This window comes from Balaenoptera musculus, chromosome 2 (assembly GCF_009873245.2).
Source record: "Balaenoptera musculus isolate JJ_BM4_2016_0621 chromosome 2, mBalMus1.pri.v3, whole genome shotgun sequence".
Lineage (NCBI taxonomy): Eukaryota > Metazoa > Chordata > Mammalia > Artiodactyla > Balaenopteridae > Balaenoptera > Balaenoptera musculus.
In genome coordinates, this window is record NC_045786.1 from 144340250 (window position 1) to 144346249 (window position 6000).

General features: G+C 41.6%; 1 protein-coding gene across 4 annotated transcripts in view; it reads right to left on the reverse strand.

The window, feature by feature from the left end:
• LOC118889654 (synaptojanin 2 binding protein) overlaps positions 1–4960 on the reverse strand; it is a 93397-nt gene extending 88437 nt beyond the window's left edge. For 3 of the 4 annotated variants that reach the window (XR_005018591.1, XR_005018590.1, XM_036841621.1), the window contains exon 1: positions 4736–4904. The gene's annotated coding sequence lies outside the window, so the exon portion shown is untranslated. The other variant, XM_036841622.1, reaches the window with a different exon arrangement.
• Between the last annotated feature and the right edge of the window lie 1040 nt (positions 4961–6000).

The following is a 6000-nucleotide window of genomic DNA, read 5'->3' on the forward strand; positions in this document are numbered from 1 at the left end:
CTAGAGGGTTGGGACCTTGAGCCATGTGATAGCAACCTGACCTCCTGACTCCAAGGAGGAAAGGGGGGCAGGAGATTGAGTTCAGTCACACAGCCAATGAGCCAATCAACCATAGATGATGAAAATCCCAATTATAAAATCCCAGTGAAAAACTCTGGATGAGCATCCTGGTTGGTGAACACATCAATGTGCTGGGATGGTGGCACACCCTGATTCCACAGGGAGAAAACAAGGAAACTCTGCCTTTGGGACCCTCCCCAGACCTTGCCCTAAGGGCCTCTTCTTTCAGCTGTTCCTAATTCATACCATTATGATAAAACACTAAATCCTAAGTATAGTGCTTTCCTGAGTTCTGAGTCATTCTACTGAATTACTGAACCTGAGGGGCTATTAGGAACCACTGAATTTGTAACCAGTTGATCAGAAGCACAGGTGGCCTCATATCGCAGAGCTTTCAGCTGGTGCCTGATAAGGGGAGTTTTATGGAGAACTGTGCACTTAATCTATGAAGTCTGCACTAATGCTACATAGTTAGTGTCAAAACTGCACTGTACTACCGACCACTCATTACCATGGTATCTGCCCTCCTAGCTAAATATCTTCATTTCTGCACTAGATCCCAATCATCTTATATACTGAAGGGCAGTGATTCATCAAAAATCTTGCTCACCACACTGCATGATTCATCATAAAAAATGCTATTATTTCTCCCATCTTATTAACAAATTTCTCTAGACCTTACTTCCCCATCAGTTATTATCCCATTTCTTTGTTCTTACCTGCAGTAAAATTTCTCAAACAAGTTGTCTATGCTTGCTGCTCTTTCCACTTTCTCTTAGACCCATTCCAACCATCACTGACATCTATGTTACTAAATGCAATGTTTAACTCTCTGTTCTCATCTTATTTCATGAGCAAAATTTGACACCGTTGATCACATTTTCCTTCTCTTCCCTTAAACCTGGTTTTCCTTTTACCTCACTGAGAACCCTTCTTAGTCTCCTGTATTGGTCCCTCCTGTACACCCCAACCCTCTGAACTTGGAGTAGCCCCAGGGCACAGTGTTTGGTCTTCTCTACCTACATTAATTTCTACCCACAAGTTTAACGCAAGCATGGTGACTGTTGCTAAAGTAGAAGACCTAAAGAGAATATAAAGTTTCCTAACATACTATACAGAATGTCCAAGATAAAATAAAATTCACTTGTCATAAGAAGAATCAAGAAAAAGCAACTTGAATTAGGAAAGACTATCAAGTGACATTAACAAAGATTTTAAAGGAACCATCATAAAAGTGCCTCAAAGAGCAATAAACAAATGAAAATTTAGAAAAATCTCACCAAAGCCCCCCCAAAAACAAAAAAAGTGACATCAATGAAATGGCAGAGTAAGAATCTCCAAAACCTTCTCCATTAACACAATGAGAACACTGGCAAAAGTTGTCAAATCTACTTTTACATAACTTTGGAAATTAAAAAAGGCCTGCAATAATGTTGGGAACATTTACGTAAGAGGAATGACTGAATCTCAGTTAAAGCAGAAAGCTTGGTGGCATTTTTAGCCTACCTATTCCCACATCTCGACCCCAGCTCCTTGGTAAACATGAAAAACAACAGTCTAAAATCATGATATAAAGCAGTAACCACTGGAAGGGGCATAATGGGGTGGAGCTCCTTAAAGTCTTATTCCCTGAGAATTTTCATTATTTGACCAGTCTGGTGGTTGCCTGGAAGACCCACTCACAAGGCTGTCTTTAGTTTTCCTGACTTGGAGCTCAACTAGTGCAAACAGACTTCTCCCTGGAAGTGTTTGCTGAAAAAATTCAGAGTCCATTGTTTACATTATACTGCCTGAGGTGGTAGATAACAGGGCAAGGAATAGTCTAACCAAAAAACTCAAAAGGAAAATATGAGGCATAAGGTGACCACTGAGGACTCTGAAAAGCTCAAACATATTCCTGACACTCTGGAAGGACATGCACATGAGCAGAACTGTCCACATGCCCACAGCAGTGTGTAAGCTCAGGAGAGATCTGAGAAGGCCCTAAACACTCACCTATGGCTAACCTTGAGGCTCTGAGCAAGCAAGAAGTTAACAGCTTAAAGCAGAGTTTGTAACCTGCCTGAGTACTGAAGGCATGCCGAATCAAGCACACAGAGCCCCTTGACAAAGACTGGGAAACTTACTGGTTCCAGGTGTTTAAGAAAACCTCTGCCCAATAAAAAGAATAACAGCCCCATTTAAAAATGGGCAAAGGACTTGAATAGACATTTCCCCAAAGAAGATATACAGATAACCAATACTCCATTGTATGAACGAATATCCTGCACCATTAGTCATTACGGAAATGCAAATCAAAACCACAGTGAGATACCACTTCACACCCACTAGTAAGGGTTTAATTTAAAAAAAAAAAAGTGGACAATGAAAACTGTTGGCAAGAATGGGAAAATCAGAAGCCTCGTATATTGCTGGTGGGAATGTAAAATGATGTAGTTATTGGGAAATAGCTTGGCAGTTCCTCAAAATGTTAAACATGGAGTTACCATATGACCCAGCAATTCTACTACTAGGTATTTACTCAAGAGAAATGAAAACACATCCATACAAAAATCTGTACATGAATGTTCATAGCAGCATTATTCATAATAGCCAAGAAATGAAAACAACCTAAATGTTCAGCAATGAAAAATAAATATTCCAACTGGTGGAATATTATTTAGCCATTAAAAGGAATGAGGTTTTGATACACGTTACATGAATGAACCTTGAAAACATTATGCTAAGTGAACAAAGTCAGTCACAAAAGACCATAAGTTGTATTATTCTATTAAATCTATAGACAGAAGTAGATTAGTGGTTACCTAGGATGGGAGAAGGGTAGGGGAGAACAAGAAGTGGCTACTAGTGAGTATGGTGTTTCTCTTAGGGTGATGAAAATGTTCTAAAAGTAGACTGTAGTGACAGTTGCGTAACACTCAACTGAACAGAAAACATTAAATGGGCTAATTTTTTAGAATGTAGAAACCAGTAGTCACTGGTCAGATTAGAAAGGTAAATTCTGGGGACTAAATGGGCAGTGTGGAAACTGAAACAACAAATATATTCTCTTTTTCAAGTGCTTTGTGAGACAGGGGAAAAAGAATATTGTTAGCCTATACCTGGTACTCTAAGTCCTCTTCTGTATGTTGCTGAATAAAGATTCTTATGAAGCAACCATTAACATTTACCTAAGAGAGGAAATAATTTCAACTTGAAGTATAGTAGTATACTATAGTAATTATGGCATATTTGACTGATACATGATGAAGACGATGTATCTTTTGAGCTCTTTCTAGCAGTGTTGGGTTTTAGAGTACTGAATTCAACATTTTCCTCTACAAAAGTAGTTATATGTCTAGGACCCATACTTTGAAACAGAACAGACCTAGGTTCCAGTATAGTACAGGTCCAATATAGACACAGTATAGAGAAATATACTTGGGAAGAAGTCTACTATGGTAGTTTCCATTCCATGAAATAAAACAAATGAGGGAAACCCTAGAAGGTACTTTAATACTAGTGGTTTTAAGAGCTTAGCTTTGATAATTTTGAAAGATAAGAAACAAAATCAAACTGTCTTCCAGTGGGACATGCAGGTGACCTCAAGGTAGTGACTACAATCACAGTATTTTTGAATGGATCTCTATTTTGTGGCAGGGGAAACTACAGGGAGGATAGTTTTTACACATTCTCTGTCAGCTACATTGTCTTAGAGTTTTCTTTAAACTTTTAGAAAGATAGATAAAAGGAATTTCCAAAGATGAGCAAGAAATCCACATTCATCAAAGATGAGTAAAAAAAACTCATTACTTTTCTAAGGTCACTTCTTTCCTTTAGTCCTGCTTAAACGCAAAAGCTGGTAACTTCACCTGTACCAAATCCATACCAAAGTAATAAACTATTTAAAAGAAAGTGGACTTTGTCCACATGCTTTATATTTAAATTGTTTCATTTACTATGACATCAAGGCTTGCTGAAGCAAAGTAACTTGCCAAGGTCAAACTGAAAAGAAAATGAGTGGTCTCGCTGGACTCCAACTCGGGTTGGTGTTGTGTTAAGCCAACATCGATCGAAATTTTCAAGACTAATGCGACCTTCTGGGAACGCAGTGTATGTAGGAGCGGATGCAAAGAAATAGACACCAAAACTACTTTCAACGTGCTTTAAAAATATCAACTATAATTCAGCGACCATCTTTTGAGGGCTGCTACAGTGTGCTACATTCAACTCACAAGGATTTATTTAACTCATAACAACCCTGGAAGAATTAAGCCAGTTCACAAACTAATAAGCTGAAACCTGAAGATGCCCGAAATTACACAGTTAAATTAAGTAAATACAACTAGTTCCAATGATCCAAAGTATCGTCAAGCTGTAGCTGGGGGCGGGCGGGCGCGGAGCGGGGGAGGACGGAAGTTTAGTAATCATCCAGACTTGGGTTAAAATCTGGTTCTGACATCACTCTCAGAAGCACATCCAGGTAACTACCAGAGAGGTAAAAGGGACACTCGAGATCCCACAACCAGCGCGGGGAGAGACTAGGAGGCTAGGACGGCCTAAACGCCAGCCCCTTCCTAGCCCAGACTGCCGTTCCGGGTCGCACGCGTTAGTTTCACCGCACTCTCCTTCCAGCCAGACTTGTGGTCCCACCCCTTCCGGAATCCCGCCCCCACTTTTTTCTCACTGCGCTCACCAACATGGGAACTCCGTAGCGAAGGGTCTTATTCTTGCGCAGGGCGCGCTTCACCGCGTGGGCGAACATGACTGAACTCTCTGACTCGCTTGGATGCCCAGCCAAACAGGCCAACGTAGCCTCCCGAATCTCAGTGGCTCTGGGTCCCTCCCGAGGAGTAAGGTCCTTGACTGACCTCCTTTCCTTGGCCTCCCAGTGCAGGGCCCTTCCAGATAGGTCTCCGCCAGGCCAAAGCAATCGATCCGTAGTAACATACTCACGCTTCCCCCCGGGAAATTCGAGGGTCAGCGGTTTGGTTCCGGCAAGCTGGTTTGCAATGGGACTAAGAGACTTAAGTCGTGTTTGTAGTAATCGTCAAAGGATATAGAAACCTGTAGCTCCTGTGTTCGGGATCTCTACTTAGAACACTCCCTGGCACATAAAATCAGCTCAATAAAATCAGGTTTGAAAAAGTTACTTTGAAGCCAGTACTCTAGCCTCTATAGTTATTTGTGGGATAGGGATGAGGCAGGAGATAGATGGGCTCCAGGCTAGGCATTTACAACTGGCCTCCTGTTCACACCTCCTGGGGTGAGAAGAAGATGAGCTCCAGGCCGGACATTCATTACCAGCCCCCTGTTTGCAATTCCTGAGGCAAAAGACAAACGGGCTGCGGACTACATATTTATGACCAGACTCCTGTCTATATTTCGAGATCTGCACTTAAATATAAGAAACAACAACAGGAACAGGGTAGATAACCGGACATTGGACACTTTTATGGCAGGGACAGAGAGGGGCTAAACCCTGTTAAAAGATCAAGAGGTCATACATTTCCCATCCTTGGGGCAAGGGAGACATTGCACATGCGCAGAAAGGCTCCTTGGGGGTTAAAAAGGAGGGGGCACTACCCCACAATATGTGATGCTAAGGCCATCCCATAGGCCTCTGGGCTGTAATCCATCTTGGAAAAAAATTGCCCACTTATGTTGGGGAGGGTCCTAGGGCAGGTCAGGTGTGAAAAAAGAAATCAGATAATTGGCCAAAGGTAAACAAAGACCTGGAAGAACCTCCCTGTATAAATGACTTAACTGCCTCTTTACTGTGCTTCTCCTCATTAGGGAGGTTGCCCACACCCTTTCTCTCCAGGCGTGCATCTCTGCCTTGCTTCTATCTTAACTAAACAAACTTTCTCTGTGTGCACTCCCACTTGTTGTTGTGCTGTGTCTCTAATAATAAACTTGTACCTGTTTTTACCGTTTTTGTCTCCATGAGAAATGCATTTT